Source organism: Panthera onca, chromosome C1, assembly GCF_046562875.1.
Source record: "Panthera onca isolate mPanOnc1 chromosome C1, mPanOnc1 haplotype 2, whole genome shotgun sequence".
In the NCBI taxonomy this organism is placed as follows: Eukaryota; Metazoa; Chordata; class Mammalia; order Carnivora; family Felidae; genus Panthera; species Panthera onca.
Genome location: NC_138346.1, coordinates 45,433,889 through 45,456,286, shown reverse-complemented (window position 1 = coordinate 45,456,286; position 22,398 = coordinate 45,433,889). Strand labels below are relative to the sequence as shown.

Here is a 22,398-nt window from a genome sequence, read left to right as displayed (position 1 = left end):
TCCCTGTTTGAAATGAAACAGTGAAAAAAATTTCTACAGATAGTTCCCAACTTACAATGGTTCAACCTAAGACTTTACTAATTTACAATGGTGCAGAAGTGATAGTATTCAATACAAACGATGCTTCAAATTTTGAATTTGGTAGTTTCCCAGCTAGTGATGTGTGGTATGATACTCTTTCATGATGCTAGGCAGCATCATGAGCCATAGCTCCGGGTCAGCCCCTCAATCATAAGGGTAACAATCCATACGCTTATAAGCCTTCTATACCCAGACAATCATGCTGTCAGTATTCAATACATTACATGGATATTCAACACTTTATTATCAAGTAAGCTTTATGTTAGATGATTTGGCCCAACTGTAGGCTAATGTAATTGTTCCAAGCACATTTAATGTGAGCTAGGCTAAGCTATCATGTTCTGTAGGCAGGTATATTAATGCATTTTGATATGATATTTTCAAATTATGATAGGTTTATCAGGATGTAACCCTACTGTAAGTCAAGGAAGGTCTGTACACGGTATCAATGTATGTTTCAATTAAAAAAGAATCCACAACTGAAGTTAGAAAGCTGTACACTTGAAAATGCAAAATAGCGTAGGGGCACCTGGGTGACTCCGTCAGTTGAACGACAGACTTGATTTTGGCTCAGGTCATGATCCTGGAGTGGTGGACTCAAGCCCCGAGTCAGGCTATGCACTGAGCGTGGAGACTGCTTAAGATTCTCTCTCTCCCTCTGCACCTCTCCCCTGCTTGCTCTCTCTCTCTCTCAATCTCTCTCTTTAAAAAAAAAAAAAAAAGGCAGAAGGCATGAACAGACAATTCACTAAACAAGGTATGTGGATGGTAAATAAGCACATCATTAGTCATCAGATAAATGCAAATTAAAATGACAGTGAAATATCACTATACACCTAACAGAATGGCTGAAACAAAAAGAGTAACAACAGCAAATGCTGGAGATGTGCAAAAACAAGATCATGCATTGCTGGTGGGAAGTAAGAAGATATAGCCACTCTGAAAAACAGCTTGATGGTTTCTTATACAACTAAACATGCAATTGCTATTCAACCCAGCAGATGCACTCTTGGGAATTTATCCCAGAGAAATTAAAACCTCTGTCCACACCAAAAGCTGTACCTGGATTTTCATAGCAGCTTTATTGTAATAGCCAAAACTTGAAACAGTTCAGATGTCCTTCAACAGATGAATGGTTAAACAAACTAGTATATCTCCAGCATGGGTTTTTGAAATGACAAATTTTAAGAATGAAGGGCAGATTAGTAGTTGTTAGGGGTTTGAGTGGCGGTGAGAGAGGCAAGGGGGGAGATACAAGGATATGGTTATAAAATGGTAACAGGAGGGATCCTTGTGGGATGGAATTGTTCAGTATCTTGACTAAGGTGATACAGGAACCTATATGTGGTAAAATTGTATAGAACGAAGCACACACACACACACAACACACACACAGGTACAAGTAAAACTGGGGACATCCGAACAAGATCAGTGGATTATATTAATGTCAATATACTGGTTGTGCTGATATACTATAGTTTGCAAAGTGTTACCACTGAGAGAAGCTGGGAAGTGTAAAAACAGGATCTCTCTGTATTACCTCTTATGATTGCATGTGACTCATAACTATCTTGGTAAAAAAATTTCAAGCAAAAAAGAATACCAAGCAGTTTTCTTGCCATAGTCTTTATCACCATGGGTTTGTTTTCTTTGTGAGGTACTCCTCTAAGCAAAATGGTGATGAAAATAATGATCATTAATAAGGCAATATGTTGCCACATGTAGGTTAAGACAGCTGTCTCAATAGAACATTGACCACATGAGCTGGAAAATGATAGTTTAAGCAGTTTTTTATTCAGTTAGCCAATGAACTGTTTATATTCTTTTCAATTAACATGCCAGTAGCCAGTTTACTATGTGAAAACCACACCATTAATTTTCCCCAAACCTGTTTTCATGGCAATCCACTTCTATGAAAATGTAAACAGGAACTTCCATCTGGGCAGGACTTTGAAAAAGGCTCTTTAACTTGCTTAACAGATCTTTGACTTTGTTTCCTACACAAGTAGTAGCTCCATGGGGATCGCCTGTCAATTTACAAGTCAGAATCCCAAGATTTCAGGAGCAAGCTTTGTTTTGAATTCTCTCCTCTGCTCCTTTTCTCACAGGTTCATCTGGGACATTTGAATCGTGAGTGGGAAGCTCATCACCCCAGCTGCTCAACAGTTTACCATCGCTACAATCAGATAACATAAAAATCCCATTACTCATTTACTCTAGCATAGACAGACATACTTTCACCAGTTTGACTGAACATTTTGCCTTCTGTTTTAGAAAGGATTATTATAAGAAATAGCCATATGAAGACTGTTTCTGCATTTCTTAAACTATGAATTAAATGTGCTGCCTACCATATTATCAAATGTCTCATGTGTAATTATTTTTGTGATAAATTGCTCTTAGAGTGTAGAGAACAAGAAAATGTTCTTTTAGATACAAAGGTGTATAATTCCTTACACTAGATAATAAAATATATACAACCCAACATGATTTACTTTTGTTGTAAAAACCAAGAAACTCAGATGTAAGCGTTCTGCTCATTTACTAGTTTGAAACTAGATATAGACATTTTCTCCTTCCCCCTATCCTATTTCTCAAAAATAAAAATTTTTGTCTTAAATTTTAAAAATTTGTCTTAAAAATTGTATTTTTAAAATTTTACTAAAGATTTTAACCAACTTAAATTCATTTAATTCCAATAATTTAATAACAAATTCATTTTTATAATACTACTTTTATAATACTAGTTTATAATGCTATTTTTATAATACTATTTACTTCAATTCTTTTTCCAAAGGAAAAACAATATATTTGAAGGAAATAGACCTACTGAAAGGAAAAAAGTACACGTGAAAGATTATTTAATGTGTTTGTGTTCCCATTTACTTAAAACTTAAGACTCAGGGATGTTTAGTTCCCTGTTTTAACAACTTCACAGATGTCTCTTGATTTAAAAGAAATTGGGGGGCATCTGGGTGGCTCATTCGGTTGGGTATTTGACTCTTGATTTCGTCTCAGGTCATGATCTCATGGTTCATGGGATCAAGTCCCACATCAGACTCTATGCTGACAGTGCAGAGCCTGCTTGGGATTCTCTCTCTCTGCCTCTCCCCTGTTTGTACACTCATTCTCTCTCTCTCAAAAAATAAATAAATAAACATTTTTTAAAAAATAAATTCATTCTTTGGGTCTAAATTCAAATCACCAAGTATAACTCATATAGTAGACCTTAGGAAAAAAAAAAAAAAAAACACCCTGCCAGAGATTCTCCCAAATAGTTTCTGGTCCTAAATAAAAGAAGTGACTGCTTTATAAAAGTATATTTTGCTCACGTATAACCTAGGTTCACTAAAAGGTGACATATTAACAAAAAATTGATGAGCATATAAAAGTTCATCAGGTCACCATGAAAGAAATCTTATTTCTGACCTGCCAGTTTGCAAACCAAAAACCAGTGACAAAGGGCACCCATCACACATTTCTTGGCATTATAAAGCCATCCTTTCTCTTACCTTCTACCACAAGTCCCAGGATAGGTTATAATTCTATACTAGCTGGTCTAAGCCCCTGTCAGGAATTTTCTGTTTCCCAATTCCCCATCTCTGTTCCCTTCTTTTATATCAAAAACATCTTCTATTGGAATTTCAGAGAACCCTGGATGCTGTATGGCCTCCAAGTGTGATCCTCTTTCCAAGAGATACTTCCATCTTGGGACTCTCTACTGTGGTTTCCCTTGGTTTCTTTTGACAGTAGTTCAGTAAGTCCAATGTCAACAATTCCAGGTAGTAGATCTTAGTAACTTTTCTGATTTACCATAACTTTCTTTAATGAGTGCTCTTGCAGGTGATGGTTCCAATCAAAGATGACCATCTTGTCAGCAGTGACCCTCATTTCCATACATGTCTACCATGACCCTGTGTCTTAACTGAGGCTGACTTACTCATACAAATATAGCTGATGCCCAGTAAAGGAGAACCCAAGCATCATTACTCTGCTCATTGTGAAAATTCCAGACCTAGATTCCTTCACTCATGAGCTTTTTGCTCCTCCTCATCTTATTCCTGGATTTCTGCTTGACTTTTGGAACTGTAAGTGATTTAGTTTTTCTAAAACTAAACACTCTTTCTTAGACATATACTATAGACTAGCTTCCTGGATGCCTCTGACTTCTATAGTTAAATAGTTAACTACCTTCTGCACGCCTGTCTCACTTTCCCATCAACCCCACTTTTGGGCTTTATAGCTCTTTCAGGGGACATATTCAAAGCCTCTTATGAATGCTAATTCCTATTCCTCTAGGGAAGCTGCCCCTAGGAAGAGCAGGGAGGAAAGTCCTCAGAGCTGCCTCACAGACTTTCTCCTGCTCTTTCCTGAGCCAGCACATAAGCCTACTCTTATCACAAATAAGGCCTCAGAATATTTGAGACTGTCCACCCAGGCGATGATGTGTAGGGCCCATCACTTCCCTATATCCAATTCAAATATGCAGGCAACTTGACCAAACACCCGAATTCTTTTTCATTTTTCCTGCTCATGCAAGGCACTCATTCAAATTGGATCATAGGAACGAACATCCTTGGCTATTTCACAGCTCCCCAAGCTGGTTAAATTCATTAAATTCTAATGTTCAAATTGCACCCCACTTATACTGATGATTTTAAATATTCCACTTAGATGGTCCAGTCACAATAGCCTTCCTTCAATTCTTCAAATACACTAAATATGTGGTAATAGGGCTTATTAGGCATTGTATGATCTAGCCTCTGCTCACCACCCCTATCTTTTGCCATTTCCTTCCTCTCTCCAGCCATGCTCAACTTCTTTTAGTTCCTCGAATGCTCTCACTGGGATCCAGGATTTCACACTTATTTGTGCTTTTGCCTAATATTATTTAGCCCCCAGCTCTTATTCATCCTTATAACATTACCTCCATAGCCCAAGTTTGGATTGGATGGTCCATCTGCATGCATGCATGGTAGGGACCTTCAGAGTATCATGATTTAATGGGAATTAAAGTTACATCTGTTTAGAATTTTTAAAATGTTATCCTGGTTATACCTGTTTATTTGATTATCTCTGCAACTGCCCTGAAAGCTTTGTGAGGGCAGAGGCTATGTCAATATGGTAAATGGTCAATGCATATTTGTTGAATGAAGGAATAATCAAACTATAACTTTCCAATAAATCTTCCCAGTGAAGTGTCTCACTTCTACTTAGATTGGTTACACTATGGGCATATTTACTCTTGTGAACACGGAAAGCCTATTCTGCCAGCGTTGCCTGACCCTGTCTCCCTGTATCAGTGTTACAGGTGGGTTTTACTTATTTTGAGAGTGAGAAGTAAAATGAAGTTGCCTTAGTTTTTATTAAATTCATTTTCTGAAATTAAAAAAAAAAACAATCTCAGACAGCAAATACATTGCCATATTCACAGACTAAGCATGCAGGCTTCAAATGAAAGGTATTTGAAAATCCATTCCATTCTTTATTCTTATGTATGAAAACGTTGACTTCGACAGTTTATAGTCCAAAACGCAGAAACCTCAAAGTTGGCAGAGAATGTTATCTGGAAGGCAATGCCTGACCAAATACTGAATTATTATCTCATTCCCAGGAAATGTCCTCCCTCTGAGTCATTTTTGTTATGATTCTACCATTAGCTTGAAATTGAGGGGATTTTCATAAACAATCTATTTTTTTTTCTTAAGGCAACTTTAAAAGCAATGTTTTTGAGAGTTAGTGGAAATGGCACTAATGAGAAAAGTCTAAATTGTTTTTGCTGACCAAAGCCATCCTCATTTTTGCTGAATCACCAGCCATGCTATGCTTTGCTTTTTGCTGTCATTGAAATGTGTTTATATATCTTACTAAAATAGAAACAGTCACCATAATCAGTTCCCTTGGAAAGGAAGGAAACATTGGCCTTTCCTTCACAAGAGGATGTTTGTTCATGGGAACAAATCCCAGCAGTAAGTCTTGCCCAAATTTAAGGGTCACTGATTCATTTTTTTTATGAGATTTCTATATCAAATGGGTCTCAAGCACTCCAGAAGTTTCCAAACCTGTTCAAAGAGTAAAATACTAATTTTTTCTCCAAGTTTGATTTTGAGTTTATCCTATCTAATTAATAGAGTCAGTTAATCAAACATTTGAAGATATACCATTTCATTCTTAAACCTTTTAAAAATGAAAGAAATAATAGTCCTTTTTAACCTCTAACTTCAAAACTCCAGATTACCTTTTTTATTATTTTTTATTATTAATTTTAATTTTAATTTTTTTATCATTATTATTTTTATTATTAATCAGAGCAACTACCCAAGCAAATACTTAAATTTCCTTCAACATCTTCAGGTGGTCAAAGACTGTCCTGAGACCCGAGATCAGAACATTCAAACTACAGATCTTAAAATTGTCCAATCAGTTATAAGATTCTAGAATGTGCCTAACTCAACAGCAGTATAATAAAAGTGGGTGTAGGGAGTGGGGATGGCTTGGTGAAGTCACAAGATCTGTCCCATGGGAACAAGGTATAGAAAGGAGAAGTGTTAATGGTGAGGAGGAAGAAAATAGGGTAGACTCTAGTCTTGTAATGAACCATAGATTATGTTAGGACATTGACCCAGAGAGAGATGTCTGGGGCAGGTTAAGTCATCAACATTCCTGAGTTGTTGGAGCCACTTGACCACAGGGGACAAGTCCCAGTCATGGGTTATTCTGCTGATTGCTTTGAGCAAAATGATCCTTCTTACCTGTTGCACGTGTCTGTCATGTGCATTATCTAGCTATATAGCTTTCTTTTTAAGTTTCTTGAGGCAAGCATCTGTATCTTAAAATAATCTTAAAATAACCACCATGCTACTATGCCTGGCACAGAGCAATTAGCAGAAAAGATTTATTAAATTGATGAATACATAAATTTTTACAATACTTGTTCAGTGTAACAAATTACTGAGAAAAGTATATATCTTCAAGACAGTTTGCACTATTTAGATGATAGATAATATACAATCTGTTACTTGGTTAATACTTCTAAATGCATATGTTTAAGGAAAACCCTAATTCACCAACAGAAAATGTAAGACAGCGTCTTCTTATTTGGAGTATCTTGATATTTAAATGGAACAAAACTCAGCATTTTAAATTGCTTAGTTGAGGATTAGTTCTGCTTTCTCATCTTTACTAAGCTTCATGTTTGTCATGGGCATAGTCACACTGTGTATTTATTCCACAGCATTAGTTCATCCTGAAACAAAATGTGGTGCTTCCGCTACTTGACATCTATTAGCTTCCTCCACAACCACCCCACCATAACCACTCAAATTGTTTTTCACCTTTACTGTGCAAAAAAACTTTTACTAGTAATAAAAAAATTTCCATTGGCCTTTATTATTCCTAAAACATGACAAGAAATGCTGTTATGTAATCTTACAGAAACATTTTACACATGAAAAAAACTGAAAGTTCAGAAACTTACATAAATTGCCCAGAGTCATATATATGACAAAGCTGCTGTCACTAATACATAAATGGAGCTCAAAAGAGGGGTTGATATAGAGAAATAGATTTGATATTGGTAGCTGATGGATCACTGATAATTGTTGACACCATGGGAATGCATGGAATGACTAGCTAAGGGAGAAAACGTGGAGAAGAAAGAATGACAAGTAAATCCCGGGTGAATCCGCAGTGATTAAAAATTCTTACTATGAAGAAGCAGAAAGAATGAGAGAAACCAAGAAGGAACAGTAAAATAGGTAAGAGACTAAGGAAAAAACAAAAGGTCAATAGTGTAGTTGTTATAAAGAAATCAAGGAAAACGAAAACTGAAAAAAAAAATAGGTTCTGTATTTGTTAATTATCAAGTTACTAGTAATCCTAACCAACGCATTTGCTAAGTAGTTGTGGAGATAGAAGTCAATTTGCAAAGGAGAAATCAGGAAGTTAAGGAGAGCAAATATACACAATATAGATCTTACATGAATTTTGTGTCAAAAGGATGGAGAGAAATAAAGCACAAGTTTGAGGTGGAAGCAGAATCAAGGAAAATTCTTTTAGTCTCTTTTGGCTCGAGGGAAGGGACAAAGTGTAGAATGTGAGGCCACCACTAACTGAACAAAGTCCTCAAGGGGGAAGGGAAGGATTCCCTTAGGGAGACAGGATGAGAGAAGGGGGTGGTGGGTGAAGTTACTGATGTTAAAGGATAGGGAAAGGAAATAAATGAGATTAATTTTATCCCTGACTGAAGACATATAGTCACACACTTATAAAGAAAAGATGGGGGCGCCTGGGTGGCGCAGTCGGTTAAGCGTCCGACTTCAGCCAGGTCACGATCTCGCGGTCTGTGAGTTCGAGCCCCGCGTCGGGCTCTGGGCTGATGGCTCGGAGCCTGGAGCCTGTTTCGGATTCTGTGTCTCCCTCTCTCACTGCCCCTCCCCCGTTCATGCTCTGTCTCTCTCTGTCCCAAAAATAAAATAAAAAAACGTTGAAAAAAGAAAAGATGTATAGGATAAAGAGTCGCAGAAAATCTGACAATATTTGGGGCCATCCCTGTAGGGAACAAGAAAGGAAACTAAAAGCAAGAGTTGCCTGGAAGCATTAAGTGCCCGGAGGGTGGGTGGGACTCACAATAAATTCCACACTTTCCCTAACAGAACTCAGGGCAGGAAGTTCCCTGCCCACCATGGCTCTTCGAATCAAACACTCTTGTAAGAGAATGTTGAAGATGAGAAGCGCAGATTGGCCAGATCGAGAGGCGGCAATATCAGCTACACTCAACATACAACAGTAGTTTCAAAAGCCGGTGCAGTCCTTAAGTTGTGAGGCAAAGTAAGGCCCTCCCTGTATCATTACCCTCTCCTACTTCATCTACTCCTTCTTCCTCCCAGAGGATGTACATCCTTCATTTTTCTTTTCTTTCTCCCCACCTACTTTTCTCAAACCCTACCCATGTTACACCATTTATAAAAATCACAGCTGAAAAAGGCGTATGTGTCCTCTTCAAATCCAAACACACGTGAGTGGAGAATACTTTCTTTTTATTCCACTTTGACGTCAGTGTGCCAAGTTATTAAGCCAGGCACAAGTCCGCATGCACTCCTGAGGACTGCAGAGCAAGGAGTCCTGTGACAGGAATGCTGACAATGAGGAAGCACCTTGTGACTTGATGGAGTTACTGATCAGAACTTACAATTTTTGAAGAATTTCCCTTGGAATTAAAATTCCATACTCTAGCACTCCTATCTATCTCTATATATGGGTTAAAAATCATTTTACATAAACTTACATTTTGAATGAAATGGAAAGTTAGGTTTTCAAGTATCCTCCCCCCACTCATACACTCATTTAACTTTTTTAAAAGACTTATTTATTTATTTTTGAGAGAGAGGGAGAGAGAAAGTGTGAGTGCAGGGGGGGGCAGAGAAAGAGGGAGACAGAGTATCCCAAGAAGGTTCTGCACTATCAGTGTGGAGACCAAGGTCACACTCGAACCCACAAACTGTGAGATCATGACCTGAGCTGAAGTCAGACGCTTAATCGATTGAGCCACAGGCGCCCCCACATTTAACTTTTCAAATGACCAAATTCTCATTAATTCAATCTTGCCGCTGACAATTTGGGGTAATTCACATATGGGCTAAATTTAAATCTTTCCTTTTGCATATTAAGGAAATTAATAGAGTCAACACAATTTCAAGGGCATTTTCTCTTTGAATGTGTAAACTGTATAAAAGTTTGGAGTGAATATATGCCAGTGGAAATATTTCTACGGGGAGGTGACTCAGTGCAACGTTGCCTAACCCACAGAGCTGCTGATTATCTTCCTATATTCCTTAAAGCAGGCCCTCCAATAGAACACATGTTAACCTAGACCCAGGTCCTGTCTGTATCTGCATTCCTATGTAAATATTTATTTTATTTTATTTTTAAATTTTTATTATTGAAGTAAAATTATGATATGTTATATTAGTTTCAGGTGTACAACATAATGATTAAATATTTTATTGATTCAAGCAGTTCACCAATTCTAATCAGTCTTGGTCACAATTAGTGTTTTACCGTACAGTTGACTCTTGAACAACACAGGTTTGAACTGCATGAGTCCACTTATACGTGAATATTTTTCAATAAATACAGGCTAGTACAGCAAATGCTTTTTCTTTTTATGATTTTCTTTTCTCTAGCTTACTTGATTGTAGGAATACAGTATGTAATACATATAACATACAAAATGTGTGTTAATTGCTCTTTATGTTATCAGTGAGGCTTCCAGTCAGCAGTAGGCTATTAGTAGTTAAGTTGTGGAGGAGTCAAAAATTATATACAGATTTTTGACTGTGCAGGTGTCAAAGCCCCTAACCCCCTTGATGTTCAAGAGCCAACTGTAAGTTCATGTTTATTTTACTCTTGTCTTTTCAAGTATAAATTAATTGTATTCCTATGATCTTCCTGAAAATAAAAATTTATTTCACCAGTGTCAATCTACAATGCTTTCTTTTGCAATCCCTATCAAAATAACACCAGCGTTCTTCACAGGCTAGAACAAACAATCCTAAAATTTGCATGAAACCAGAAAAGACCCCGAAAAGCCAAAGCAATCTTGAAAAAGAAAACCCAAGCTGGAGACATCATAATCCCAGACTTCAAGCTGTACTGCAAAGCTGTAATCATCAAGACAGTATGGTACTGGCACAAGAACAGACACTCAGATCAATGGAACAAAATAGAGAACCCAGAAATGGACCCACAAACGAATGGCCAACTAATCTTTGACAAAGCAGGAAAGAATATCCAATGGAATAAAGACAGTCTCTTCAGCAAGTGGTGCTGGGAAAACTGGACAGTGACATGCAGAAGAATGAACCTGGACCACTTTCTTACACCATACATAAAAGTAAACCCAAAATGGATGAAAGACCTCAATATAAGACAGGAAGCTATCAAAATTCTTGAAGAGAAAGCAAGTAAAAAATTCTTTGATCTCGGCCGCAGCAACTTCTTACTCAACACGTCTCCAGAAGTAAGGGAAACAAAAGCAAAAATGAACTATTGGGACCTCATCAAAATAAATAAAAAGCTTCTGCACAGCCAAGGAAACAATCAGCAAAACTAAAAGGCAATCGACAGAATGGGAGAAGATAATAGCAAATATCAGATAAATGATTAGTATCCAAAATCTATAAAGAACTTATCAAACTCAACACCCACAAAACAAATAATTGAGTGAAGAAATGGGCAAAAGACATGAATAGACACTTCTCCAAAGAAGACATCCAGATGGCCAACTGACACAGGAAAAAATGCTCAACATCACTCATCAGGGGAATACCACAATGAGATACCACCTCACACTTGTCAGAATGGCTAAAATTAACATCTCAGGCAACAACAGATGTTGGCAAGGATGAGGAGAAAGGGGATCTCTTTTGCATTGTTGGTGGAAATGCAAGCTGGTGCAGCCATTCTGGAAAACAGTATGGAGGTTCCTCAAAAAACTAAAAATAGAACTACCCTACAACCCAGCAATTGCACTACTAGGCATTTATCCACGGGATACAAGTGTGCTGTTTTGAAGGGGCACGTGCACCTCAATGTTTATAGCAGCGCTATCGACAATAGCCAAAGAATGGAAAGAGCCCAAATGGCCATCAACCGATGAATAGATAAAGAAGAAGTGGTATATATGTACACAATGGAGTATTACTCGACAATCAAAAAGAATGAAATCTTGCCATTTGCAACTATGTGGATGGAACTGGAGGGTATTATGCTAAGCGAAATTAGAGAAAAACAAGTATCATATGACTTCCCTCATATGAGGAATTTAAAATACAAAACAGATGAACATAAGGGAAGGGAAGCAAAAAGAATATAACAACAGGGAGGGGGACAAAACATAAGAGACTCATATATAGAGAACAAACAGAGGGCTGCTGGAGGGGTTGTGGGAGGGAGGATGGGCTAAATGGGTGTCATTAAGGAATCTACTCCTGAAATCATTGTTGCACTATATGCTAACTAACTTGGATGCAAATTAAACAATGAATAAATTTAAAAAATAAATAAAAATTTTCAAAAAAGAAAAAAAAATGCTTTCTTTTGTTTCAGATCAGAGGTAATGTTTCAAAAGGAACTATTTTCAAAAGCCATGACAATTCTTGTCACATAGCTGAGTGAAAATGAAGAAAAATCTCTACCAGATAGCATTTTTAAGGCCTATTATGAGATATTCTGTCTATTTAAAAGTAAAAAAACTGCATCTGCTTAAAAATATTGTTTACTATTTATATTTTGTATTAATTCTGACTAGGTATCTAAGTTATTTATTGACATATAGAAATGTTAAATAAAATTGTATGTTGTCCTTACTTTAAATAATCTTAACTTTCCCTTTTATTTCAGTGTAATTGCCTAACAATGACCTCTCTAAATTTATAATTTCTGGAATCTTCACTAATTTTTATTTTTTATAGAATGGTCTGATGCTTATAATTCTCTCAGTCATGCCACAAATGTATTCATGCCACAAATTTACATTCAAGACATGGTATATCTAGCCGTGTACTGTGTTAGATGCAATAATCCAGAAATGTCTCTGCTCTGGAGGACACTACATGGGGGTAAAGGATCAAATCAGGGAACCAGATTCTGCGTGAAGCAAGGTGACTATATGAGAATACAGGTAGGTGGTGGTAAGGGGAGGACCTACCAAAGTGTTGTGAGGACAGCATACAGGACTGTTTTCAGGGGGGTGGGGGGATGGGTAAGGCTGAGCTGAGTCCAAAAGAAAAGGCCTTGAAGATCCCTCACATGTGGAGCTGGGATCTGTGAGGGAGGGGAGAGACCTTCCAGGGCAGGCAAAATCATGGGGATGTGATCAGGGGATGTGACTAGAGTCATATGACTAGATGTTCAGGTGTGCAAGAGAAGGGGAGGGGCTCATTCTCCCTGACTTTATAGTTATCTGAAGACTGGACTTTAGTCCTAAATTCAAATTGCTTCAATATTTAAAAGTTTGCATCTAAGAATTTGACTGAAGTCACAGCACCTCTATTCTTGACTACAAGATGAGAAATGGTGTCCAAATAGTTCATTCATTTTGGGAAAGGAAAAGTTCATAGAGCAAAATTTTAAACTGTGGGGCCCTTTTGAGGAGAAATAGAATATATACCAGAGGAAACAGAGGTTCAGTGAGCTTATGGGTTGAGAGAGAAGGGGATGGCGTTCAGGACTAAGAAGGACTTTCTTGTATAGCTCAAGTCTGGTATGATTTGGGAAGGCTGTCCCAGAAATGTTTCCTTGTAATGAAGGAAAGGCATATGAGGGGCTCTTTCCTTCTTGATTCTCTTACTTTTAACTCAACAAATAGAAATCAGATTCCAAGATACCCCAAAAGAAGCTAAACTGCCTGAGGAAAATATGATATCTGCAAATCAGTGTAAACTAGCTGTCATATACTTTGCATGAGTAATAAACTGAAAGGAGAATAGGCTAGTGAAGAAGGAGGGGGAAAAAGAAAAAGCAAAACCAGAATCTCGGGCTGAAGATAAAAACCTGATAAAATCATTTTTTCAAAGAATGCCAAGAACTCAGAGTTGAAGGTTGGTCTTGTCAACTTCTCAAGTCTCTAATTCCTCTCAAGAAAAGATGTGATGAATAGATAAGAGTAATTTATAATGAACATTTCAGTAGTTGCTTATAAAGTACTTAAAGGTGCTTCAGAGCTATTCTTTTAAGTCTTTAAAAGTTTGACCATGATATTAATTTCTGTTATAAAGAAGATGACTGACTTAGAAATGTACACATAGGTCCATTCAATTATCACAAACCCAGAATTAGTAGAGTCCAAAACAAAAAAGCTATACTGATGTGTGTTTACTCCACTACTCACTTAGCATTTGAAGCTAAATTTAAAAGCAAAAACCTATCACCCTTTTTATCAGGCTTCATCAGTTATTAACGAAAGATTATACAGGCTTACACATAAATACATATAAGGGCTCACTTTAAAACCAACAAACAAAAAACCACTTTATAAATAGACTAAAAAGCATGATGAACCTCTCTAGCCAATTTTGCAACAGGCAGTCCCTGTTGCAAAAACATTCCAGCAGTGAAGAGTCAGTCATGTTAGGAAGCGTCCAGGGTTCTGACTGCTGAGGAGGCAGAGCTCCTTGCTGGGTCTGGGAATCCCAGCTCTGGATGGGAGCGAATTGCTATGAAGCACTTGAAATCTACAGATCCAAAAAAAAAAAAAAAAAAATCTCTCTCAGATATTCCAAATTAAAAGTTCTGCATTGAGTTCTAGAGACAGCAGACTCATACATGGGAGAGACTTGAACAAAGCTTGATAATGGAGTAGATCAGTATATCTTGCTCATGATTTCAAAACCTAATCTAAAGCATTGCCTCCAAATTAAGAATTAATATTCTAATACAAACATAAATTTGTAAAATTATTGTTGTACTCTGCTACCTTAGTAAGACATTGTCTTTGTCCAAAATAAAGGTAGTCACTATTTTATAGGTGGAAACATGAAGCCAGAGAGGTAAGGAGTTTTCCTTATATCACACAGCAAATAAATGACAGTTTAAATAAAATTCAAATATCTTCAACCAATAACCAGAAAAAATAACAATACTATAGCTAACAATTTTGATCACCACTTTTTAAATGTTTACTTATTTTGAGAGAGAGAGAGAAAGAGCATAAGCAGGGGAGGGGCAGAGAGAGAGAGAGAGAGAGAGAAAATCCCAAGCAGGCTCCAAGCTTATCTCATAGCCAGATGTGGAGCTTGAACTCCTGAACTGTGAGATCACTACCTGAATGGAAATCAAGAGAGAGATGCTTAACCAACTGGGGCACCCAGGTGCCCCTTGATCACCATTTTTAATTCTTTACATGACTTTTATGTTTATTTGATTCTCCTACCTACATGTAGGTTGTAGGTACTACTATTGTTTTTACTTTACATATGAAGAAAGGAAGCACAGAGTGCCTATATAACTTCTGCAAAGTCATACACAGCTAGTAAATAGGCAGAAATGAAATGCAGTCAGCCTAACTTCACAGCCCATAATCAGAACTACTATACCTTCACACTTTATTTCTCGATCGACCTCCTCATAGTAACAGTTGATAGACATTTTGTCTATCAGACACCATAAATGAACTCATTATAGAATAAGTCCTCCCTCTAGTCCTCCCTCAGAAGCAAAACAAAACCATCAGGATGCTTTTTGGTGGAACAATCTGTGACCCAGGATCTGCCTAGAGAAGACAGCCCCATTACCCACAATTCCATAGCCTTTGTGGTCTAGGGCCTCAATGCTCCTGAGGCTTCCTGACTCCACCAGCCTTCGTGTTAGTTGTATTCAGGCATTCTCTCCATGTACACAGTTGTTTGTTTTACAGAAACATAATAACACATTTCAAGTATCCATCTGTTGCTTAAATCCTCTCTATGATAGTCTTGCCAAATGTTCTGGAAATTTGAAACTTCCCATGATAGCTCATCTGTCTTTGGACAACTTTAACAGAGAAATTTCTTTCTCACATGGAGATAAAATCTGTTTGTAGCTTCCTTTTATTTTTTCCAGTTAAAACCTTTAGGTCTAATCTGTTTTGTTTTTTTCTTATTTTGAGCATTTAATCAACATTACAGACTCCATCCCCAGAAAATATGGCTTATGGGCAATTTCTGGGGCATTGCCCAAGGTGTATGATGGTCTATGGGCCTTAGGCTTAGAAACCCTTCAATAACAGCCCTTCAAGTGCTTTAAAGGAAAGAGTACTCTTCCCTTCTGTACCATGTAATATGTCCAAGTACAGAGACTTGCGCTCTTCTCTCCCCACTGAATTATATCTGCTTAGACACTTGCCATTCATTTCAGTCCATGGAGACCTTTCTGAATCCCAGTTCTATGATCTAATGTATTCACTTGCCTTCCTTAAAGTTACTTTTAGGCTTCATCAGCATGCCCCAGTGTTTTCACCATAGTCAGTGACAGAGATATCAGCCAGGAAAGCTGGAGACAGAGCACCAACCAAAGGATATCACCTGAGGGAAGTGGGGGGAGGGACCACTGTATTTTTTGCAAAGATTGTATACTGGAACTTAAGTCCACAAATGCACAAGAAAGTGAGCACATTTAACAAACAGAATATAAAACAGATGCAGTTAACTTTATGCCCCAAAGAGATTTGCTTTTGTTCTGATTTCTCCAAGGTTAGGATTAGTTCAGGAATTGGACAAACTCAGAGGATATGGAAACACATGAAAGCCACATGATTGAGGGTCTAGGTACTGATTGCAAAACTTTTTTTTTTTTTTATGGTTTAGGATATAACCTTAGGAAACCCAAGTATTTGGGTTCCAAGTCTAAAGTGCCTCCAAATTCTAGCCTTCTAAATAAACAGAGTGACCATCCAGTAACTGTCTCTATGGCTTGAAGGATTCTCACGGCCAGTAACTTTACAAATGCCATGTTGGGGATTAAGTTTTTTTAAACCTAGTTTATTAATTTAATTTACTTGTTTTGAAATTTTTTTTTTTTTATGCTTCAAGGGTAGCTTTTACTTCTAGTGTTCTAAAGTTTTGTGGACAGGTGCACAATAAGCTTTTTCATCTACTTTCTAGATTTTATAAATTAAATCATATCCCTTCTAGCACTTAGCATTTCAGAACTAAGTGCTTTAATGTAGCCAGCATCGTGGAAGAAGATTGAATATATTTGAGCCAGAGGATCCACCCTGTCATTAACTGCCCAAGTGATCATGAACAATTGTACTACCCTTTCTGGGACTCTTACTCCTCATGTAGAAAAGGAGGGATCTGGGTTACTTCTCTAAGGTCTCCTCTGGTTTTCAAAATTTTGTTATTCTAATTCCATTAAATTAGAAGGACGCACTGAAGAATCAGAACAAAGTCAAACAGCAGTACCTGGATTCTTTTCTGTGCCTTAAACTTCAAGGCTGCAAGTATGATCTTAATACACGAGGGCTATTACACAACATAATTTCATTGTATCAGTAATGCACAGTAGATCACACGATACAATCCCTCTAACTTAACAGTTCTTAAATTTGGTTGTGCATTGGAAACACCCAGGGAGTTTTAAAATCTGATGATGCCTAGATCCCACTCCTAAAACTTCTAATTTAATTGGTAAGGAGTAAGGCTACCTACACCAATAGGATTATAAAACCTTCTTCAGTTTAGAACCAGCGCTCCCACCCATAGCTCTCAATTCTCAATGCATGCCAGCGTCACCTGATAATTTTTCAAAACGTGCCAATGCCTAGGTCCACTTCCACATTCTAATTCCATTGGCTTATGACACCAGGGCGTCAACATGTTTTAAAAGGTGATTGTCACAGGAAGACAGGGCTGGGAACTACTTCTCTAATCTCTACCACACAAGTTCTTTCTATTTGATCATGCTGACCTCCTATTCCATCCCACACTGGCCACTCATCAAATGAAAAACCTTTGATCTAATTACAAGGTACAGCTCCACCTCCATTATATCAACCTAGAGCAGCCGCAATTTCCTGCTTGTCCGCTAGACCATAACCTCTTATCTTGTCAGTTAACCACTGCTCCCTGTTCTGTGGCCATACTTGCCATTCAATGGTCTCCCAAATGTTTCTTTCAGATTGTAGTCCCATTTCTTAATTTCGATATGCTTTGTTCATCAATTCTCCCTTTACATGGAATACTTTTGCTCTCTATTCCAAACTTTCTCTGCATCCTGGATTATCCTGATCAAATTTCTCCTATGATCCCAACTAACTACTACTGAAGGGAATCTAAAAGAGATACCAAACTGAAACAAATCTGCCAATTATTGCCAGCAATCAATCAAATGCTAGGCTTATACAGCAAGAGAATTGGAAAACACACACGCACACATGAATGACTTATAAAACTGTGGCACTTTTTTCCATTCCACATTTGTTTCAGTTCTGGCCAGGCACCTTAACAAATAGAAGGATTAGTCTTGAGAAAGCACAAAGATGAGAACCGTAAATTATCAAAGGAATTAAGGACTTACCAAAAGAAAATGATAGCAAAGATTAGAACTTTAGTCTGGAAAGATGAAAGCATAAATCATTTTTAAATGGTGACTAAAACACTGTTATTTTCTCAAACATGAAACATAGAAGCTGAAAGAACAGTTTTAGAAAAAAATGAGAGTTACTACTACAGAGTAATTATAAAACAAAATTCTAAGGAGCTTGTGCAGGGTAAAAATAAACAGGGTCATTGATGTCCTAGATAAATTTGATAAATAATTGAGATATAATGGGTTTTTCAGAAAGCAAAAAAATAAATACCTAAATTGGGAAAGAACTTTACAAATTTTTAAAGCATCTTCTTATGCATGGTCTTATTTAAATTTTATAAAACATTATAAGTTATAAGAAGTTAGAGCTGTTCTGAGTACATTCTGAACATTTTGAAGTCAGTATGGTACAGGCATCCATCATCTCCCACATATCTCCTTTGAGATACTATTTGAAATGCAATGCTGTGCTGTATTTACTTTAGTGACATTTATAGCCTTATGGCCATGAGGCTAATGAAGCTTGAAGCCTTAAGCCTTTCTCTTGTAAAGTTTCTTTCCAAGCCTTAAGAGGAGTGTGGGCAATCAGTTCCTTTGATCATATGTTTTTGTCAAATACCAAATGTAAATTATTGTTATTTGTTGTAATTTTCCTGTTCATTCTGAATATTTACTTTTGTATGGACTCTGTATCGGTAATTTTATAATCTTTACCTTAAGTATGGAATATGTGTCCCCTCCTGCCTCTGGCTCATTATTACTAAGTCCTAGTGTCCTGCTAACCACTGCAAGGCCTTTGGTACCCTTCCTGGTTGTCTTTTAACCCTCTTTCATCAACACTCAGCCTTTCAGCTTCAGCTGTTCCTTGCCATCTCTCCACAGCCTTCTCCTTCATTTCTGATGACCGTGTCGTTATTCCAAGGGTGACACAGTTTATCAGGTAAGATCTTCCAGCTATTCCTTTTCTCTCAAAATGTTCTTTCCCCTACAATTTTGCTCCTTTTCCTCAACCATGGAGAAGGTTCTTAACCTTGGAGAACTCTGGAACTCTCCCAGCCTCCTCTCTCATTTCAACCACCCACCCTTCTCCTGCTCCTCAGATCCCTTCCTGCCACCCATGAGCACACTCAGCACTTGCCACAGTTATGGTCTCATTTAGTAGTCTCTCTCTCATAAATTTCCATTCCTTGACCAAAGGAACAAGAAACACACACACCCACCCACCCACACACACAAAATACTGAAAACCTCTTTTATCTTGAGCCTTTTTGGCATGAGTGCCCCAAAAGGAAGAAAGGGAAGATTTGTGGCAATGGCTCCGGACTAACCTTGCAAGCAGTGCTTTTCCCACTGGAGATGTGGCCAAAATAGACACCGGAAAATGTTAAAAAAACAAAACAAAACAAAACAAAAACAACAAGCACCACCACCGGAACATGGTTTCTCTTTTCACTACATGTGGTTTAGTGCACCTGGAGTTCTAACATCAGGCGGAGCTATGCAGAAAGCGCAATAATGTCACCCAAGGTCTACATTATACACATGCACACAACCATACAGCCTGGGTCAGAAGTGTTTGTTAATTAGTCAGGGCTGATTTCAGGAGTTCAGCCATGAATTAAAGATTCCACTGTGTCAGCTCTAAACTACCCACACAATATAGAAAAGGGCAAATGTTTATTTTACCAAGATTTCAATAATGTGGGCGTAAGCTCGGAGAACTACAATACTTAGAAATTTATCTAGGAGGCATAATTAAGTAGACTATCTCAGTCACTGAATATTTTAGTTATCAAGCCTTTTCCTCGATTAAGTAATATTAACTGGTGATTCTGGAAAATGTTTTTAAAAAGTTAGCATGGTATGGTCTCTTAATTTTCCTCCCAGAAAACCTTCTAACAATTCAAATCAGATTTAAATAAAGATTTTAATAAAGCAGCATTTAAAGGAGAGTCCCGGACAGGATCAACATTGTAGTTGAATAGAAACACACACAGTCTGCCAAGAAAAAAGAATAAACAATTTGAACTTTGCCTTAGATTTCAGTCTAGGAATTTGCAGTAGTTTAATGCTACATATTTTGTTCAACCTACAAAAACCCACAATGTTTATGGAAGCCTAGGAGAGCCAACTTCCCAGTAAATATTCTTAGTATAATAAAACATTAATGCTGTGCTAACATCACAAGTTTTCATATATTCAGAAGCAAACTGTACTGATTTCCTGCATGTAAAAGATTTAGTAATTAAAATAAATAAAATTATAGCTAAACATGTAACCCTAGATATTTTTCATGCCTGCCATTTGCTAGCTCGTCGGTAATAATTTAGCACCAGGGTACTGGTATATATCTCTGGGAAGAAAAAAAAAAACAAAAACAGTGTACAAATAATAACCGAATCCTGTGAATTCCTGACAGTTCTAAAAATTTTGACATATAATCACTTTTAGTTAAATATACATGCCCTGATGGGTACCTGAGTGGCTCAGTCGGTTAAGCATCTGACTTTAGCTCAGGTCATAATCTCACAGTTCATGAGTTTGAGTCCCGCTTCAGGTGAGCCCCACTTTTCTCTCTCCCTCTTCTTTTCCCTCTCTCTCTCTCTCTGAGCCTTGCTCACTTGTGCCCTCTCTCTCTAATATATATATATTAGAGACAGAGATAGTCTACTATATATATATATATATATATATATATATATATATATATATACACATATGATATATATGATATATATATATCAGAGTCTACTATATATATATATATTAGAGTCTACTATATATATATTAGAGACTGAGATAGTCTATTATATATATATATATATATATATATATATATATATATATATATATATATATAAACCCTGATACTCTCCTACCCATCAAGACAACCCTGGCCATTCACTTCCTTTCTTTTCTCTTTTCTTTTCTTTTCTTTTCTTTTTTTAAATATATAATTCATTGTCACATTGGTTTCCATACAACACCCAGTGCTCATCCCAACAGGTGCCCTCCTCAATGCCCATCACCCACTTTCCCCTCTCTCCCCCCCATCAACCCTCAGTTTGTTCTCAGTATTTAAGAGTCTCTTATGGTTTGACTCCTTCCCTCTCTGTAACTTTTTTCCCCCTTCCCCTCCCCCATGGTCTTCTGTTAAGTTTCTCAGGATCCACATGAGTGAAAACATACGGTATCTGTCTTTCTCTGCCTGACTTATTTCACTTAGCATAATACTCCCACTTCCTTTCAATAGGGTAGTGGTGCACACTCACTGAAAATGCTGAGTCACAGTCATGTGAGGCATTCGTGCCATCTCCTGTTTAGGATTACCTAATGAAGAAAGCTCAATAGTGGTGAGCTAAGTAATGACCAAGAAGGAATTTAGTCCATGACTACTATTGGCTACCTTTCACTCTTTCTTGAGCTGAGTTCTGTAAGCTTATACTGCCTCAGGCATGAGGAAATAATTGGCTTCACAAAAATACAGGTCAGATTCCTTACAATATTAAACTGGGACTTACAGTATAACAAAAAATCCATGGGAGACAGCCAAGACAGCCAAGCTGAAGACAATAATCAAAATAACAATGCTTTCCTAAAAGTATTGGACTAGTTTCTTAGCATCGTCACAATAAAAATGGACTAACACTCAGCAGAGCCACTTAGGGCATATGCAGCCTGATTGTAGTCCAAACATCATGACACAGCAGAAAAAATTGGGCAGACTCACCTCCTCCCAAGCGGTAGGCACAGCAATAATCTTTCAAACCTCAGAAAGACATCCCAGCACACTGATACTCAGACTAGTAAATTTTGTTCTAAAACATTAAAAACAGTTTCCTATATACTTACAGGTCTTTTTTGCTGACTGTACTTGTTATACTTTTACTTCTGTTAGCCTTGTGTTTGGCATATAGTTGAATGCTATGCACTAATAAACAAATGATAGAAAAGTTAATAATATGGAATATAATATGGCTGAATCTAATTCTTAAAATAAGAATTCTTAAGAATGCTTGACTTGGGAGAATTGCCCAGAATGGGATCCCTCAAGGTTGATCTGGGTTTTTTTTTAATTTTTAATGTTTATTTATTATTTCTGAGAGAGAGAGAGAGAGAGAGAGAGAGTGTGTGTGTGTGTACACGTGTGCGTGCTCATAAGTGGGAGAGAAACAGAGAAGGAAGGAGACACAGAATCTGAAGCAGGCTCCAGGCTCTGCACTGTCAGCACAGGGCCAGATGCAGGGC

At 37.4% G+C, this 22,398-nt stretch overlaps 1 long non-coding RNA gene across 1 annotated transcript; it reads right to left on the bottom strand.

The window, feature by feature from the left end:
- Positions 1-14,784: 14,784 nt before the first annotated feature.
- On the bottom strand, positions 14,785-17,521 carry LOC144617050 (uncharacterized). The gene is made up of 3 exons (XR_013557043.1): positions 17,355-17,521; positions 16,024-16,110; positions 14,785-14,900 (listed from the first exon to the last, which is right to left on the bottom strand). It is a non-coding gene; the product is annotated as an uncharacterized LOC144617050 (long non-coding RNA).
- Between the last annotated feature and the right edge of the window lie 4,877 nt (positions 17,522-22,398).